The following is an 18,172-nucleotide window of genomic DNA, read 5'->3' on the forward strand; positions in this document are numbered from 1 at the left end:
TAACCAGCCCACAGACTCCCAGACCTCCATCTCCAGTGCCCAGCTGTGTGTCCATGAAGAGTGATGCGTCCATAGATCTTCCGCCCAAATTCAGCAGTGAACCAGTTCCATCAGGTCTAATGTGAGTAGTTATCAGTGTGTCGTTTTTATGAAAGCTATTTAGAAATGTCAGTGTTGTCACATGCAATACATACACACACACACACACACACACACAGACACACACACACACACACACACACACACACACACACACACACACACACACACACACACAGAGAGAACCAGAGAGAGAGAGAAAAAGATCATAAATGAAGAATGTATTCTACATACACACACACACAGAGACACACAGACTCAAACAAACACACACACACACGCTCACACACACATAGACACACGTGCATACACACACACACGCACACACAGACACACACACACACACACACACACACACACACACACAGAGAACCAGAGAGAGAGAGAAAAAGATCATAAATGAAGAATGTATTCTACATACACACACACACAGACTCAAACAAACACACACAGACACACACACACACACGCTCACACACACACAGACACACGTGCATACACACACACACACGCAAACACACGCACACACACACACCACAGAACACCAGAACAGAAAAAGCTAAAAACGTAATATTACGTTTTTGGCACTCAATGCATGGGAAGGAAAAACGTAATATTATGTTTTTGGCACTCAATGAGTTAATATACAGTACCCTCCAGAATTATTGGCACCTTGGGTAAAGTAAAAAAAAAAGTGACTAAAAACAGGTAGGCCTATAACAAATAATTAGAGATGCACCGATAGATCGGCTGGTGACCGGAATCGGCCGGTTTTCACGTGATCGGCCATGACCGGCGACCGGCCGGTCAGTCTGAGACATGCCGATTTTATGCCGGTCAAATACACTCGTGCGCCGCAATTGTAACAACACCCAGCTGAGTTTGCAAAGTTTGAAGAAGCTAGCAACCAGGCCAACACTCAGGGCTGGATGTAGGGCTACAAAGAAAGCGCTAATAGGCTAGTGAGTTTTTCTATGCAGCAAACGCTGTGCTTTACCATTGGCCTACTGCGTGGAATTTACTAAGCTGTCACTTCATTAGGCTACGTAAACATCGCTCATCACCGCCCGTCACTGCCGCTAATTGCGTGCCCACAGCTGAACCACAAGCCTGCTGAACGGAGATAAAAGACTGCGATATTAAAAATAATCAAAGATGTCAACAAGCAGCGACATACAGTAGCCCTAGTAGTTCTACTCCACTGAAGAAAAAAAATACTCTAACTATTTACTGCACGTAGACTGCGGCTATGCCTTAAAATACCCTAGTCTAGCAGATTGAGAAGTGGATGTCGTGAAAGTGAACAAATGATAGCCTATTAGAAAGGCAAACAAACGTTAAAGTTGCTTTTGACATAGTAGCCTACAATGAAGAAAACTGATGCTCTGAATACTGAATCAGTCGTCTCTGAAAGTTTCTATAGCCTAATTGATGCATTTAACCGGAATTTGGATTTATTTTTTTCACCGCAAAACATACGTGCACTGTTTTCATATGGTGGAGCACCTAATCGCTATTAGCACTTCTCCCCTGTGTTTGCGTGATAGCCTAGGCTGCTACCACTTTTCCCTCGCCCTCCCATAAATTCATCAATGCATATGAAAATATGTTACATGGTAGTATGTTCAAATGTATCATGAAAATTGTTCTTAAATCTTTAGTTGGATATTGGATGTGAGAAGCATAAAATGGGTGTTCCATAACTTAACTTAATCCATAATTTGATACTGCATCTGAAGTTAGACTTGAAAAAGAATCTGTCTGCTCACCGGTTCCATTTTTTTTTAACAGCCATTTCATGGCTTTGATGTTCTATCAAAGAAAAGATAGAAAGTAACTATTTGTGTGTGTGCTGTAAAATGGTTAGAAGAAATGAAATCGGAATCGGCTAAAATCGGTATCGGCAGGTCAAACTCTATGAAAAATCGGTATCGGCCCAGAAAATTGCAATCGGTGCATCTCTAAAAATAATCTTTTGATGATTCATTCTACTCTCATAATGAAAACAATGAGGGAAAATCCACTCTTGAAGTGAAGAACATTTTGTGGCGATCAAACCTGACCCCCTATAATAAAGTAATGTAATGAAAACATGGCAGCTACATACGGAAGATGGTCAGCGTCTATAAATAACAGCCCAGGTAGCGCTGTCTCCGCCTCTCTCGTTTCCCTCTACCGGTGTTTCGTCTGCTGTGTGTTTGGTTCGCTGGTGTTGCCCTGCGTAGGCTGAACGTGACGACAGGTAGAGTGTTTTGCCTTGTGAGAGCGGCCTGGTTTGGTCCTTGTCTCGGACGCTCCGTGAGTATTGCCTAGCCTCAAAGAACTGTCTTTCCATTGTTCGGCAGGTTGATAACTCCACCGAGTAGTTCAGAGTTTTGTGCGTGTTTGGTCTAGTCCAAACCGAGCTCCGTGATCACTTTGCGAACGAACTGTTTTATCATTGTTCAGCAAGCGATCACGGCAGCAAAGTTGTTGTTCCTGGCCTGTCGGCCTGTCTTGCCCCATTCGTTCCGTGATCTCCTTGCGCTTGTAACTGTCTTATCATTGTTTGCAGGAGTCACGCAACGTGGGTAAGCTAGTAGTTTTGTGCGAGTTGTTTGGTCCTTTGGTGTGCACTCCATTCGCTCCGTGATCTCCTTGCATTAGAACTGTTTTACCATTGTTTGCAGGAGACACGCGACAGTAGCGAGGTTGTAGCAGCTGGCCCACTTCTCTGTGTTGTCCTGTGCTCTTTAAAAGCGCTCTTGTTGTTTAGTCGTGAGCGGCGCGACTTTAAGTTGAATATAGATTACATAGGCTACTGGGGAGGGTTTCCTTAGGGGTTTTCCTGGGGATTATTATTTTGTCTTTTGGGGATATTTTTATTTCTACATTTTCCTTTCCTCCGGCGCCGGCCTGCCTTTATTGTAATCTAATCTAAACTGTAAACTGAAAGCAATCACGTTTGTGCTCTAGTTTTGGAGAGCTCTTCTTTTGTTAAGTGATTTTGCTATTTAATGTTATTTTGTTTATTGGTTTATCCACACTGGGAGCTTTGAAGCAGTCGGCTATGTTGTAGTAGCCAATTAGTTATAGCCTGTTTAACCTGTTTGAATTTATTGTGGCCTTAGGCCGAAGAGGTCTTTTTTGACCGAAGATACTTTTCGTTTTTGGACCTTTTTGCGTCTTGCCTTTTTGCATTTTTTGTCGAGGCTACCGCCTACCGCCTCCTAGTGGCCTGACCTAAAAATAGGCTGAATGGACTGCTGCTGCTGTTGTGATTTGTTTGCTTGTGTGGTGTTCATGTGTGTCCTGAACAATATATTCCACTTTTGAACACACCTGTTTGCATTTCTTGAAGTCTTTTAGTTAGAGTTAAAATCATTTAATGTTTGTGGTGCTTTATAAAGCCATTTAGTTATTATTTCTTAACTTTAGTTTATCTTCACTCTGTCTGAGTGGTGTTGGATAAATCCACCTGGCGCCCAACCGTTACGCTACCCCACTACCGCCACAGATATTGGCGCCCAACGTGGGGCTCGAACTATTGCTCAAACTGTACTTATTGTACTTATTTTTGAACTTGGAAGTGTTTTGAATTTCATTGTTGAATTGTGTATCATTCAGATAAGAGCTTGCAGGCCTGTTTGAATTTGAATCTATGTGATGTGTTGCATTTGTATTGACTGACTGTAGCATTGTGTAATCAGTTTCTGAATTTGCTTACTGTACTTTTGATCTGTGGTACATTAGAGTAAAATAATTTAATCATGGAACAGCTTGGCCCTGTCGAGACCATATCAGATTCTGAGGATATGTCCCTTCTACTACCCCCTTCTATTCCCACACCTGGTGTACGGGTAGAGTTAGACTCTTCAGATATAGACAATTTTGTTTTCCCACCACCTCCTACAGATAATGATGAGGGCACAATAGTTGATCTTGAGGTTTTCTCCCAGGCCATTGATTCTATGAAAACAGTGTTTGAAAGCACCATTGCCTGTCAGAGACAATGGCTTGAGGAGGGCTTGAAGCATGATTCCAAAGAAGCTGTTGAAGTTAAAGGGGATGTTTCTCGTTTAGTGGAAAAAGCGAATGATGACCTGCTTAATACTATTGCAGAGCGCATCAGAGAGTTACTCTCAAAATGCATAGAACACATTCAGTGGAACTCTAAGCAGACATCAACTGAGTTCCAGACCCTTCTAAAAGCATCACACACTGCACTGTAAAAAATACAACTTGCCTTTAGTACTGCCAAATAACTTTTCTGACTAAACAGAACTCAAATAATCAAATAGTGTAGTAAAACTCATTATAACAAGTTTTCACAACTAATTTGGGAATTTCACCTAACAAACTTAAGAAACTGAGTTGACTCAACTTGCATAATTAAGTATCTATAAGAGAGAAGTTTCCCAAAGTTCACTGAACTTCTTAGTCAAGTTGGCGCAAGCGCATTGTTTCCTAACGTATCAAGGCGACCTGTGGGCTGCAGCTTGAATTTGTCAGGAGGACAGAAGCCAGTCACCTTCCCTACCTGTATGCAGCGTGGAGCAAATGACAACAGCATTGTCAAAGGTAAGTAAGGCATTTCGTTTTATCCAATATCCAATTGTTATGATAGTCAGTCTAGTTAGCAGCTATCACTAGCTAACGTTAGTGATGTCTAGTTATGACTGTGAATGGTAGAAGCTTGCAATGTTCTGGGAAGACATAACCGGTAATGCTGAACAAGGATGTTCCTAAAACATTCACTTTCAGGAACAATTTTGTGTAAAATGGATGTCAGCAAGGAACGTTCTTGGAAATAGTGTGGTGTTGTTGAAATAGTGGCTATTAGGCTAAGCTAGCCTGCTAGCTAATCTTAGTAGCTTAATTCCACAACTAGTGATAGCCGTAGCTGCTACAGCTCAATTATCAGTATAATTGTCTGGTTAGCTATTTCCCCGTTTTGCTGAAAACATGTTCCTAAAATATTCACCTTTATAGAAAGACCTTTGTATTGGATGCCAGCGAGGATAGCTAGCTCACTGTGGAGTAAGCTAAACCCCTGATTAAACCTCACTCCTGCCCAAAGTTTTTAGCAATGTCTTGCAACTGCTGCTACTTGATCTGCAGAGGCGCTGCATATAGGTTGAAAAAAAATAAATGGAAATGTAATTTTTTAATGCAACATATGTCAATAGAATGCAGGCACATAAAACAATGGCAACCCCACATTCGCCGATCGCGCTCCCTTAAAAAATGCTTGATCAGAGCCAACAAATGGACAAGTTATAGCTTCATCACTACGTAAATGTCCTCCAAGATGTTTAAAAAAGTCCACTGCACTACAAACCTATATAAAAAATAATCATTTTCTACTCTTGTTTGTTGTTGCAGACTCTTCTGTTGCAATGCAATGTAAGGAGTGTCCATTTTCTCACCCGGATGTAGAGACCCTCCTGACCCATTACAGGCTTCATCATGGTCACCAGGGAAAAAGCTGGCTCTGCCTCCACCCTAAGTGCATCTTTAAGACTTCAGGTAAGCTTACATTAAAATTTAATTTGGCACGGTACCATGCAAAAGACAAATCACCTCAGGTCGAAACTACATTCAGTTATCAATAGTGTACATCCCAATGTGATTGTAGTGCAGTGGACTTTTTTAAACATCTTGGAGGACATTTACGTCGTGGTGAAGTTATAACTTGTCCATTTGTAGGCTGCGACCATAGCATTGGCAATGTACAAAACTTTGCGACACACAAAAGTAGGAAGCACAAACACTTCACATTTAGGGAACTCGAAAATGCAGTAGGTGCACCAGTTAATGATGAACTCAACGTGTTTTAAAATGTATGCAAATTATCGCATATTTTATTAGATACTGCCTAATTTGCATATGTAAACACTAAATTACAGAAAACTTGTAATACATTATTTTCTCATATTAATGTAAGTAATCTACTGGGAAAGTTTCATAGTGATATCTGCTAGTTAAAAATGTTACCCTATTCACCTGTAGTGTCTCGCCTTAAGTAAAAAAAGAATTAAGAAGACATCTGAGCTGCACCAGCATTCCTCTCCTTCTCTTTACATTTTCTGTCCTGGCCTGGTTGCACCAGATGGTCGCTAAAAGGCACACAAGCAGAGAACCATTGTCTTTTAATTTATTTTTTTGCAAATTTAGTGATGTAGTTCTGTGCTTTTCCACCAAGGATGCAGATGCTGAGAAGGACTAGAGGCATGGAAATTGGAATCTTGACCGTCATTGAAGACGACCTCGCCATGAAAGCGCCAGACACTGTCACCAATATCGCCATCGTCCTGGAAGAGACTGTTGTTCTACAGGACATCAAGGATCTTCTATCTGCACTGGCCTACCTATGCGGACTCCTGCATGACATGGGGTGCCAATACTTATGACCCCTGTATTTTAAGGAAGAACATTTATTTATTTATTTATTTATTTATTTATTTATGATTATTATCATTATTCATTCACAAAGAAAATTGGTGTCCTTAAATGTTGAATATTCCCTCATTTTTTAACTTAAGGCATTAAGATCAATTTCTAAAAGATGATTTAATATTCCTCTTTTTAGTCAGCGTTAGCAGAGGTGCTAATAATTCTGGAGGGTACTGTAGGTCAGGGGTGTTCAAACTGGCTAAAAATAAAAACATTGTTTGATCTATTTGGATTTTTGAGTTGTTATTTAGAATTTATATATATTTTCAAGTTGGGAGCATTTGTTGATTCAACTTGATTATCTAAGTTATTTACTGTCAAGTAAAATTTACTCAAAAAAGCTAGTGAAATGTGTTGACTTGTTTTTTTAAGTTGGAAGAACTTTTGATTCAACTTGAATTTTTGAGTTGCCAACCTAATGTAAGTCCACCTTACTTACAATACTAAGTTGGCATTACTAGATATTTCAAGTTAAAAGCACTTGATTCAACTTGACTTTTTGAGTTGCTAACCTACTGTAAGTCCACCTTACTCACAATACTAAGTTTGCATTACTAGATATTTCAAGTTGGGAGCATTTGTTGATTTAACTTGATTATTTGAGTTCTTCACTGTCAAGTTGAAATTACTCAAAAAAGCTAGTGAAATGTGTTGACTTGTTTTTTTAAGTAAACGCAGAGAGTTTTTTTTTACAGTGTGGTTTATTGGGTTCTTTTTCTATTTCTGTCTCTGACCAACTGAATAGACTAGTTAAGCCTGAGCTGCAGGACCTGCAGTTACAGATTTGTGGCATCAAAGATTCAGTTGAAAGTCTTGCTGAAAAAGTTAATGAGTTGAATGTTACACCAACTTATCCACTTTCAAGAGTCGTGAGCTCTTTTACTGGTATCGGTTATCAACAGAGGTCTTCTACTAATGTCGAACCCGAGTCCAAACCTGATGCTTTATCTTCAGTTCTCCATACTGGTGATCGGCATTTGCCAATCAAATTGATTTTTCCCTCTTTCGGTGGTTCAGATGATGACACTGACCCACTTTTGTATATTTCTAAGTGTAAGGACTTCTTTGCTCTGCGACCCATGTCCAATTCTGAGATCTTAGCCACTATGAGGAATGTCTTGCATGGCACAGCATGTAACTGGTGGGAGATAGCCAGAGAAAAGGTGCACACTTGGGTTGAGTTTGAGAGGCAGTTCTTAGAATCGTTCTTGTCTGAAGACTATGCAGATGAGTTAGAGGAGAGAATCCGACATAGAGTTCAGTTACCCCATGAGAGTGTGAGGGATTTCACCTTCGCATTCCAGGCCCTGTACAAGAGGTGGAAGCCTGAAGCGACGGAAGATGAGATTGTTAAAATGCTTTTTAAAACAATGAATCCTCAGTTAGTTAGCCAACTGCGTGGACGCACGCACACTGTGGATGAAGTTGTTAGACTTGGGCAGCAGCTTGAGAAAGATCTAATACATCAAAGAATGTATGAGCAGAAGGTCCTTATGACTAAAACTCCTAAAATTGAAGCCCCTGTCCACGTCTCAGAACTGTCAAAGAGAAGTCAAAAAGCTGATTTCAAACCACCTGCTCCTCTCTTGTGCTGGCGTTGCCAAAGCGCACACCCTCCTGGAAGCTGTCCGCAGTTTCAACCTCGAAATCAGCCAGTGAAAAGCTTTGGTCCTCGTCAGGCTAACCCCAATAAGGGTACTGTCTCCACGGTTACGAGTTGTAACCAGCCCTCCTTTAAGTCTCAGCCTGTTGTTAGGCCTAAGACAAACTCCATGCCTCCCCAGTCTGGTCCAGTGGTAGTATTGAGGCAGCTGGCAGTGCCAGTCACAGTCAGACGCTGCCAGGGCAAGGCACTGGTAGACACTGGAGCTACATATAGCTTAATGAGTTTTGATTTGTGGAACACAATTAAAGCTCCAAATGAGAAACTTGAGCCATGGCATGAAGGACCCCTGTATTTTGCAAACGGTACAAATACCCATCCTGTAGGTTGCAAGGTGTTAGAGTACAGTATGCATGGACATAGCTGGAGTGTTCTAACTGCGGTGCTTGCTGTTAATGTCCTCGCCTATCCTCTAGTGCTTGGGTTGGATTTCATTTCTGTTAGTGGAATGCAGCTTAATGTGAGGGATCAAGCGTATTCTATTTTGGGGGACCAACAAGGTAGAGCCTTCCCTTTTCAAGTCATGGCAAGACCCAGAGATAGTTGGGGTATTCAGTCTTCTCCAACCACTACTGCTGCCTCACTCATGCTCTCTCTGCCACCATCTTCCCTTTGTTCCTCTGAGCCTGGTAGCTTTACTCCTGCTGATGAATTCTACATTAGTTGGGGCTTGCACCCGCCATCCTCTCTAACCACGACTTCTGCCACTGTCATAACCACTATGCCTCCATTTTCCAGTTTGGCAGAACCTAGTAGGTCTATTCCTGCTGAGGACCTGCAGTCACTGTTACAAGCTGCTGTGAGTCAGAGTAGTTTAAGTGGTCAAAATGCAGAGAAGTTACAGACTCTTCTGTTGGCAAATCCCGAGGTATGTACCACCAAACTGGGTCACACCTCTTTGCTGCAGCACAAAATAAAGCTGAAGGGTGATGTTGTAGTTACTCAAAAGCCATACCGCCTGCCTGTTCACAAACGTCAGGAAGTAAAGGCTCACATTGAAGACATGCTATCTCAGGGAATCATTGAGCCTTCCCATTCCCCATGGGCTTCACCTGTTGTTATGGTACCCAAAAAGGATGGTAGCACTAGATTTTGTGTTGACTATCGTCGTTTGAATTCCCACACTGAGAGAGACTCGTTCCCATTGCCGACTGTGAATGAGATCCTGGAATCACTGGCAGGGTCTGCAGTGTTTAGCTCTTTAGATCTGAATAGCGGCTATTGGCAAGTGGAGGTTGAACCTGCCAGTCGTCCCATTACCGCTTTCATCACTCCTTTTGGCCTCTATTCTTTCAAGAAAATGCCATTTGGTCTAAAAAACGCGCCTGCTAGTTTCCAGCGGCTCATGAATAGCGTTCTACAAAGTTGTCTTGGAAAATGCTGTTTTGTTTATCTTGATGATATTATCATATATTCTGCTGACCTTGACCAACACTTTGAAGATATCCAGACTGTGTTTAATTGTCTCAGAGACGCCGGCCTCACCCTTAAACTAAAGAAGTGTCACTTCTGCATGCCAGAAATCAAGTTCTTTGGTCATGTTGTGAGTAAGGAGGGAGTGAGAGCAGACTCTTAGAAAACCGAAGCGGTGAAAGCCTATCCAGTTCCCAGTAATCTGAAGGAAGTTCAGCGCTTCCTTGGATTAGCTGGATGGTACCATAGGTATGTGCCGAATTTTTCTGTCGTTGCGGAGCCTTTGAATGCTCTAAAGAGAAAAGGGATGACATTTAGATGGACAGCTGAGTGTCAGAGGTCGTTTGACACCCTCAAACAACATTTGACTGCTCCTCCGATCCTTGGTCATCCTAACACTGACTGCACCTTCATTGTTTACACAGATGCGAGTGCCATAGGTCTCGGTGCTGTACTTGCTCAGAGATCGTCAGCGTTGGCTGATGAGGAAGTGCTAGCATATGCGAGCCGGTCACTCTCTGGTGCAGAGAAGAACTATTCAACCACTGAGCGTGAGTGTCTAGCTGTGATGTGGGCGCTAGAGAGATGGAGACACTACTTAGAGGGAAAACCATTTGTAGTGGTGACCGATCATTCCTCTCTTCTTTGGGTGTTCAACACCACTAAAGCAAACTCTCGTCTGGTGCGTTGGGCCTTACGTCTGCAGGAGTTTTGTTTCACCATAGAGTACAGGAAGGGTAAATTGAACGCTGCTCCTGACGCGCTCTCCCGTGCAACCTGCCTTGGCGGTGAGAGTTCCTTGGCTGTGTGCAGTGCAGATTTAGACAAGCTTGTTCCATTCCCTTTGACTGACGATGACGTGTGGAAAGCACAACAGGAAGATCCTGAAAGTCAGGGGCTATACAGAATGGTAACTGAGGCAGAGAGCACCACTGGTCCGTGTGCCTTAGAGTATGCAATTGTGGAAGATAAGGTCTATCGTAAAACTGTGCATCCTCAGCAGGGTACACATTATCAGATCTTTGTCCCCAGACCATTGCGTGACTCTGTACTCAGAGCTTACCATGACAGCCCACTGAGTGGTCATTTGGGTCGTTATAAAACTCTGAAAAGAGTAATGGATGTGGCTTACTGGCCAAAGATGTGGAAGGATGTTGGAGATTATGTCCAGACCTGTCGTGTTTGCTAGACCCATAAGCCAGAGTGTGTCAAACCTGCTGGTTACTTGCAGCAGACTGAAGTTTCGGAACCATGGCAGATGCTTGGTCTTGATCTCATGGGTCCTTTGCCGCAAAGTTCTCTGAGGAACACCCAGTTACTGGTAGTGGAAGATTACTACACAAGGTGGGTTGAACTCTTCCCACTACGTCAAGCTACTGCAGAGGCAATTAGCAAATGTCTGCTTAAGGACATTTTCACTCGTTGGGGTGTCCCGCAGTACATTTTATCAGATCGTGGGCCGCAGTTTGTGTCTGATGTCTTTAAAGACCTTTGTGATCGCTGGGGTGTGGTGAAAAAACTAACAACTGCTTACCACCCGCAGACCAACCTCACTGAAAGGGTGAATCGTACCCTTAAGACGATGTTGAGCTCGTATGTGGGTGATCAGCACAAACTATGGGATAAACACCTCCCAGAACTGCGTTTTGCCATCAACACTGCTGTGCAGGAATCCACTGGCCATTCACCTGCTGAGTTACTGCTCAGAGGTAAAGTAATGGGACCGTTTGATAGGGTGTTACAGCCTCAGTCACATCACAGAGCTCCGCGAGATCTTGAACATCTCCGGTTGCTAGTAGCCAAGAACTTGGCAAAAGCAAAAGAAAAACAGAAAAGAAATTACGACAAAACTCGTCGGGAAATTACCTACGACAACAAAGAGCGAGTGTGGATGAGAGCTTATCCCTTGTCTCAAGCGTCTCGTGGTTTCTCGGCAAAGTTGGCTCCTAAATGGGTTGGACCCTATAGAGTTGTGTCAAAGTTAGGACCTGTCAATTATCAAGTGGTGAGAGAAGATTCTGGGGAGGACTTGCGTACAGTCCATGTGAGCCGCCTTAAGCAATGCTTCCCCACTGCTGCTGAAGTTGACCGTAGAGAACGGGAGCAACTTTTGAAAATCTTTTCGGAACCTGATGTTGATGAGTTCCTAGGTTTCATTTAGGATGTCCTCCTACGATCAATTTTTCTTGTTTCTGTTCTTTCTTAGGTATAGACACCTATTGAATATCTTGTAATATGGGTGGTCCACTTTTGTCCTTTTTTAAGGGGAGAAGAGTGTGGCGATCAAACCTGACCCCCTATAATAAAGTAATGTAATGAAAACATGGCAGCTACATACGGAAGATGGTCAGCGTCTATAAATAACAGCCCAGGTAGCGCTGTCTCCGCCTCTCTCGTTTTCCTCTACCGGTGTTTCGTCTGCTGTGTGTTTGGTTCGCTGGTGTTGCCCTGCGTAGGCTGAACGTGACGACAGGTAGAGTGTTTTGCCTTGTGAGAGCGGCCTGGTTTGGTCCTTGTCTCGGACGCTCCGTGAGTATTGCCTAGCCTCAAAGAACTGTCTTTCCATTGTTCGGCAGGTTGATAACTCCACCGAGTAGTTCAGAGTTTTGTGCGTGTTTGGTCTAGTCCAAACCGAGCTCCGTGATCACTTTGCGAACGAACTGTTTTATCATTGTTCAGCAAGCGATCACGGCAGCAAAGTTGTTGTTCCTGGCCTGTCGGCCTGTCTTGCCCCATTCGTTCCGTGATCTCCTTGCGCTTGTAACTGTCTTATCATTGTTTGCAGGAGTCACGCAACGTGGGTAAGCTAGTAGTTTTGTGCGAGTTGTTTGGTCCTTTGGTGTGCACTCCATTCGCTCCGTGATCTCCTTGCATTAGAACTGTTTTACCATTGTTTGCAGGAGACACGCGACAGTAGCGAGGTTGTAGCAGCTGGCCCACTTCTCTGTGTTGTCCTGTGCTCTTTAAAAGCGCTCTTGTTGTTTAGTCGTGAGCGGCGCGACTTTAAGTTGAATATAGATTACATAGGCTACTGGGGAGGGTTTCCTTAGGGGTTTTCCTGGGGATTATTATTTTGTCTTTTGGGGATATTTTTATTTCTACATTTTCCTTTCCTCCGGCGCCGGCCTGCCTTTATTGTAATCTAATCTAAACTGTAAACTGAAAGCAATCACGTTTGTGCTCTAGTTTTGGAGAGCTCTTCTTTTGTTAAGTGATTTTGCTATTTAATGTTATTTTGTTTATTGGTTTATCCACACTGGGAGCTTTGAAGCAGTCGGCTATGTTGTAGTAGCCAATTAGTTATAGCCTGTTTAACCTGTTTGAATTTATTGTGGCCTTAGGCCGAAGAGGTCTTTTTTGACCGAAGATACTTTTCGTTTTTGGACCTTTTTGCGTCTTGCCTTTTTGCATTTTTTGTCGAGGCTACCGCCTACCGCCTCCTAGTGGCCTGACCTAAAAATAGGCTGAATGGACTGCTGCTGCTGTTGTGATTTGTTTGCTTGTGTGGTGTTCATGTGTGTCCTGAACAATATATTCCACTTTTGAACACACCTGTTTGCATTTCTTGAAGTCTTTTAGTTAGAGTTAAAATCATTTAATGTTTGTGGTGCTTTATAAAGCCATTTAGTTATTATTTCTTAACTTTAGTTTATCTTCACTCTGTCTGAGTGGTGGTGGATAAATCCACCTGGCGCCCAACCGTTACGCTACCCCACTACCGCCACAATTTATTCTGAGAAAAAGAAAATTCTCAAAGAAATAAATATTTTTAACGAAAACATGTTGCTCACAATTATTGCCACCACTAGAAAAATCTTGTATACAAACCTAACAGAAGCATTTTCCTATCTAATTTCAACCATTTAAGTTAATCAGAGTGTCTGTGAACTTTCAGAAGTAGTTCATGACTTTCTTTTTCGCTAAGGTATGAAAATAAAGTGACACAGAGGCTAAATCCTCTAGTCATTTTTCAACATCAGAAAGACAAGAGAATACACTACATTTAAATGAAAGTTTTTTGACAATATTCAAAAGCGACCTCATTGCTAATAGCTTATTTAGAGGGCATGCTAGGTAACAGCCTGTCCAGTCGTTTAATTACCAATGTAAATGGCAGGAGTTACTAAATGGTACAGTGACTTTGTCTGGAAGTGTGGTGTATTGTCAAATGAAATTAAAATTGCACTCTTTGGCTAGAAACACGTTAGGTGTGTTTGGCATATAGAATAAGGACTAGACTGAAAATAATCCCATACCTAATGACAATTATGGTGGAGGCGCTGTGCTATTGTGGGGCTGTTTTTATTAAGAGAAGATAATACTTTATTGTCTGTTACACACAGGTTACAGACAATTGCCTTTGACAAGGCTCCAGTCACAAAGAAACATTCACACAGACATATACAAACAGGACATGAGGTGTTGAGCATTTTTTTGCTGTTCAGTATGGCTATTGCAGAGGGGATGAAGGATTTCTTGTACATGTTTTTATGGCAGAATGCCTGCCTGATGGTAGTAGCTGCAAGGAGTGATGGGGGGGTGAGAGGGCTCCTCTGTGATCAGGTTGGCTTTCCTGATCACAGAGCGGCTGTACAGCTCAGATAGGGGGAGATGGGGGGAGCCAGTTATTTTGGAAGCGTGATCACTATACGTGACAGTCTTGTTTTGTGTTTGATGGTGAGTTGGTTGTACCAGGAAGAGATATTGAAAGTGAGAACTGATTCAGTGAGGGAGCGGTAAACCGAGTTTAGCACATCCTTGCGGACCTGAAAAGTTCTGAGTTTTCTGAGCAGGTGGAGACGTTGTTGTGCTTTCTTGTATGTTGTGTCTGTGTGTTGTGAGAAGGACAGGGAAATGTCTATTTCTGCACCCAGGTACCTGAATACTTGCACTTGTTCCACTGGCTCACCCTGGATGCTAAGTGGCTGAAACAGAGGCGATGCCTTGTCTCTGCCCCCACAGCATAGTTCTTTTGTTTTTGCGATGCTGAGCTCCAAGGAGAGCTCAGCAAAAGTTTGGGACAGGTTATTTACTACCTGCTGCTAGCGACTTAGGGCATCGATGTTGGACATGTGTGCAACTAAAGCAATGTCATCCGCATATTTAAAAAGTGCCATACCTTCACTGTTACACGTGATGTTGTTGGTGTACACAGAGAAGAGGATTGGGGATAAAACACAACTATGGGGGAGTCCAGTGTTTAAAATAAGCTTTGTAGATTTAAACCAATTAAGAGACACCTGTTGTGGTCTGTCCAGCAGAAAACTTTTAGTCCACAGGGTCAGTGTTGGGTGAACCTGAAGATCAGAGAGGAGATGTAAAAGTTTATCAATGCTCACGGTGTTAAAAGATGAGGAAAAGTCCATGAATAAAATTCCCAAAGACCTTGGTAATCTAATTAAGGTGCATGGTATCCTGAACAACAAGAAAAACCTGAACATTTTCAAAAGAAATCTGCCAATCTCTGACAAGTTGGTCATGATTATTCATCAGGTCAATGAACCAAAGCAATCGTCCAGATTGAAACAAATATGGTTTACTGAACACAAAATCAAGCTTCAACCATTGCCATCTCAGTGATCAAAGACCTTAATCTGTACTGAGGAATTTACTTCAGCCTATAGGCCTACACCTTAACACTTCTATTCAAGACATTTGTTCTTTCTTCTTCTTGTAAAAATACTCAAATATTGATTCTTGTTTAGTTACAGCTGCATGTTTGTTGTCCTTTTTTCATCATCTTCTGTTTGTTCTGTTTCTTCTTCTTGTCACAATACTGAAAACAAAGATGGCGGTTCATGTTTAGCTCCGGCTATAATCTGTAGTATGTGGTGACGCATGAAACAAGACGTAAAGCTGCATGTGTCTCATGTACATTCCCAGAGGGACTCCCACTGCTGCTAGGATGAGTGTCTCTCAGGAGAGAGAGGAGGCTTCAGGTCACTGTGAGACACTCAGACCGGAGTCTGCAGTACACAGCAAACAAAGCAGCAAACCAACACACTCTGATGGAGGGTAAGTTAATCCACTGATACAGTACACATCATACCGTAAAAGAAAAAAGGTGTTTTTCCGCTGTATTCTCCATAATAAGTAAAGTAAATTATGTACTTATTTCTGGAATTGACGTCACTTCCTGGACTCGTCTGAGGCTGGTCTGAGGTCTCTCAATGACTTAACCTCTACTGGTAGGTTAGCAACACCAGGTTGAGAGATGCAAGTAAAGCAGATCATTAACGTTAGCCTTCTATTTATTGTCATCAAAACTGCAGAGGAGTGAACCAAGTTATGAGTGTGTCCATGAGAGGACCAGGCGGGGGTGATACATGCTACGTCACCGATTTTGATTAAACTTGGACAGTTTGAAGGGTCCACCTAAAAACTCAAAAAGCCAAAATAGTACAAAATTTGAAATAACCCAGGGGGAGTTAGGCCCCTGTCCTTGTTTTAGGCCAAAAAACCTAAAAAAAAGGGCCCAAAATTGCATAAAATGTTGACATCCCTCCTGCTGTCAGATTTAAACACAGCAAAGTAACAATCCATGCCATCAAAGGTCCATCCAAGGTTAGTTTAAAACTGGAGTTACAAGGTGTAAGGTGTGACTGGTGTCAGTCAGGACTGCACGTATCCACTATGTCACATGCCTTTTGGCAAATACCCAAACAATAGCAATATTCAGACCTGAATATCTCCGATGAGCAACCTCCTTTTTTCAAAATTCTTTCTGCACATGAACGTACTCCTCATATACGGTGAAACATCTAAACATTTGCCAGGCTCATTCAAAAACATAAACACTTGTCTCCTAAAAGACATAACATGTTTAAGGGCCAGGTTCTTACAACCTAAAGGAATCATTGTCAACGTGGAACGATGGAACATTCGAAATGGTATGTGCTGGCGCAGACAAAGGCGTAACCGTTCCTCTATCGTAACTACCGCTTCAGGAACACACCTAATTCCATTACGGATTGAGAGAGATGGCGTGTTCCTTGGCTGAGAACACGCCATCTTCAACAATCCCAAAAAAATGCAACAAGGAACTGCTTGCACGAAGCCAAAAAACCACAAGAAAGGCAAACTTTTAAATCTGCATACGTTTTGAGGGGGAAATCAGACCCAACCACCCATGGCGCTCTCACACCCGAACTCCCAGCATGCAAGAGAGAGAACATAAATGAAGAATGTATTGTTGTGTGAACAAATGTAATCACTCCACAGAGGAATGAGTTGATATTGTTCTGTTTCTTGTGTCTCCTTATGTAACCAGACCACAGACTCCCAGACCTCCATCTCCAGTGCCCAGCTGTGTGTCCATGAAGAGTGATGCGTCCATAGATCTTCCGCCCAAATTCAGCAGTGAACCAGTTCCATCAGGTCTAAAGTGAGTAGTTATCAGTGTGTCGTTTTTATGAAAGCTATTTAGAAATGTCAGTGTTGTCACATGCAATACATACACACACACACACACACAGACACACACACACACACACACACACACACACACACACACACACACACACACACACACACAGAGAGAACCAGAGAGAGAGAGAAAAAGATCATAAATGAAGAATGTATTCTACATACACACACACACAGAGACACACAGACTCAAACAAACACACACACACACGCTCACACACACATAGACACACGTGCATACACACACACACGCACACACAGACACACACACACACACACACACACACACACAGAGAACCAGAGAGAGACAAAAAGATCATAAATGAAGAATGTATTCTACATACACACACACACAGACTCAAACAAACACACACAGACACACACACACACACGCTCACACACACTCACACACACACAGACACACGTGCATACACACACACACACGCAAACACACACACACACACACACACGCACACACACACACCACAGAACACCAGAACAGAAAAAGCTAAAAACGTAATATTACGTTTTTGGCACTCAATGCATGGGAAGGAAAAACTTAATATTATGTTTTTGGCACTCAATGAGTTAATATACAGTACCCTCCAGAATTATTGGCACCTTGGGTAAAGTAAAAAAAAAAGTGACTAAAAACAGGTATAAAAAATAATTAGAGATGCACCGATAGATCGGCTGGTGACCGGAATCGGCCGGTTTTCACGTGATCGGCCATGACCGGCGACCACCAAACACACACACACTTACATTCTCACACACATTCACACACACACACACACACATGTACAAATTAGTAAAGTGTATAAATTAGTATAAAGACATTTCAACAAATTCCAGTTCTAGTTTCTTTATTATTCAATATTATTATTAGTAGTAGGTATGGTATGTCTGTCTTTTGTGGAATGGATCTTTTAAATCTGTGAATCTGGGCTTGTATCTCTTTTCAGAATAGAATAGAATAATGCATATTACACATTTTAATCAGTACATTGTCTGAGGTGCAATTTGTCAAAGTATTCTTTGTCTGATGTTCTTGCAGATCAAGTGCTGATCTGACCCAGGATCAGTCCAGGTGTGGAGTGTGTGAGCAGGTACTGAGAGACCCAGTCATCACCACCT

The 18,172-nt window shown here is 42.4% G+C and overlaps 3 protein-coding genes and 1 long non-coding RNA gene across 3 annotated transcripts in view; all 4 read left to right on the plus strand.

Moving 5' to 3' along the window:
• Positions 1-18,172, plus strand: part of LOC121718854 (zinc finger protein 665-like) — a 1,212,449-nt gene that overhangs the window by 818,974 nt on the left and 375,303 nt on the right.
• Positions 1-18,172, plus strand: part of LOC121718796 (NACHT, LRR and PYD domains-containing protein 3-like) — an 800,724-nt gene that overhangs the window by 766,553 nt on the left and 15,999 nt on the right. The window lies entirely within an intron of this gene.
• LOC121718792 (protein NLRC5-like) overlaps positions 1-18,172 on the plus strand; it is a 787,595-nt gene that overhangs the window by 667,956 nt on the left and 101,467 nt on the right. The window lies entirely within an intron of this gene.
• LOC121719048 lies at positions 3,726-6,516 on the plus strand. Its single transcript, XR_006034106.1, has 3 exons — positions 3,726-4,659; positions 5,464-5,607; positions 6,284-6,516. It is a non-coding gene; the product is annotated as an uncharacterized LOC121719048 (long non-coding RNA).

Source organism: Alosa sapidissima, chromosome 9 (assembly GCF_018492685.1).
Source record: "Alosa sapidissima isolate fAloSap1 chromosome 9, fAloSap1.pri, whole genome shotgun sequence".
NCBI classification, from domain to species: Eukaryota; Metazoa; Chordata; class Actinopteri; order Clupeiformes; family Clupeidae; genus Alosa; species Alosa sapidissima.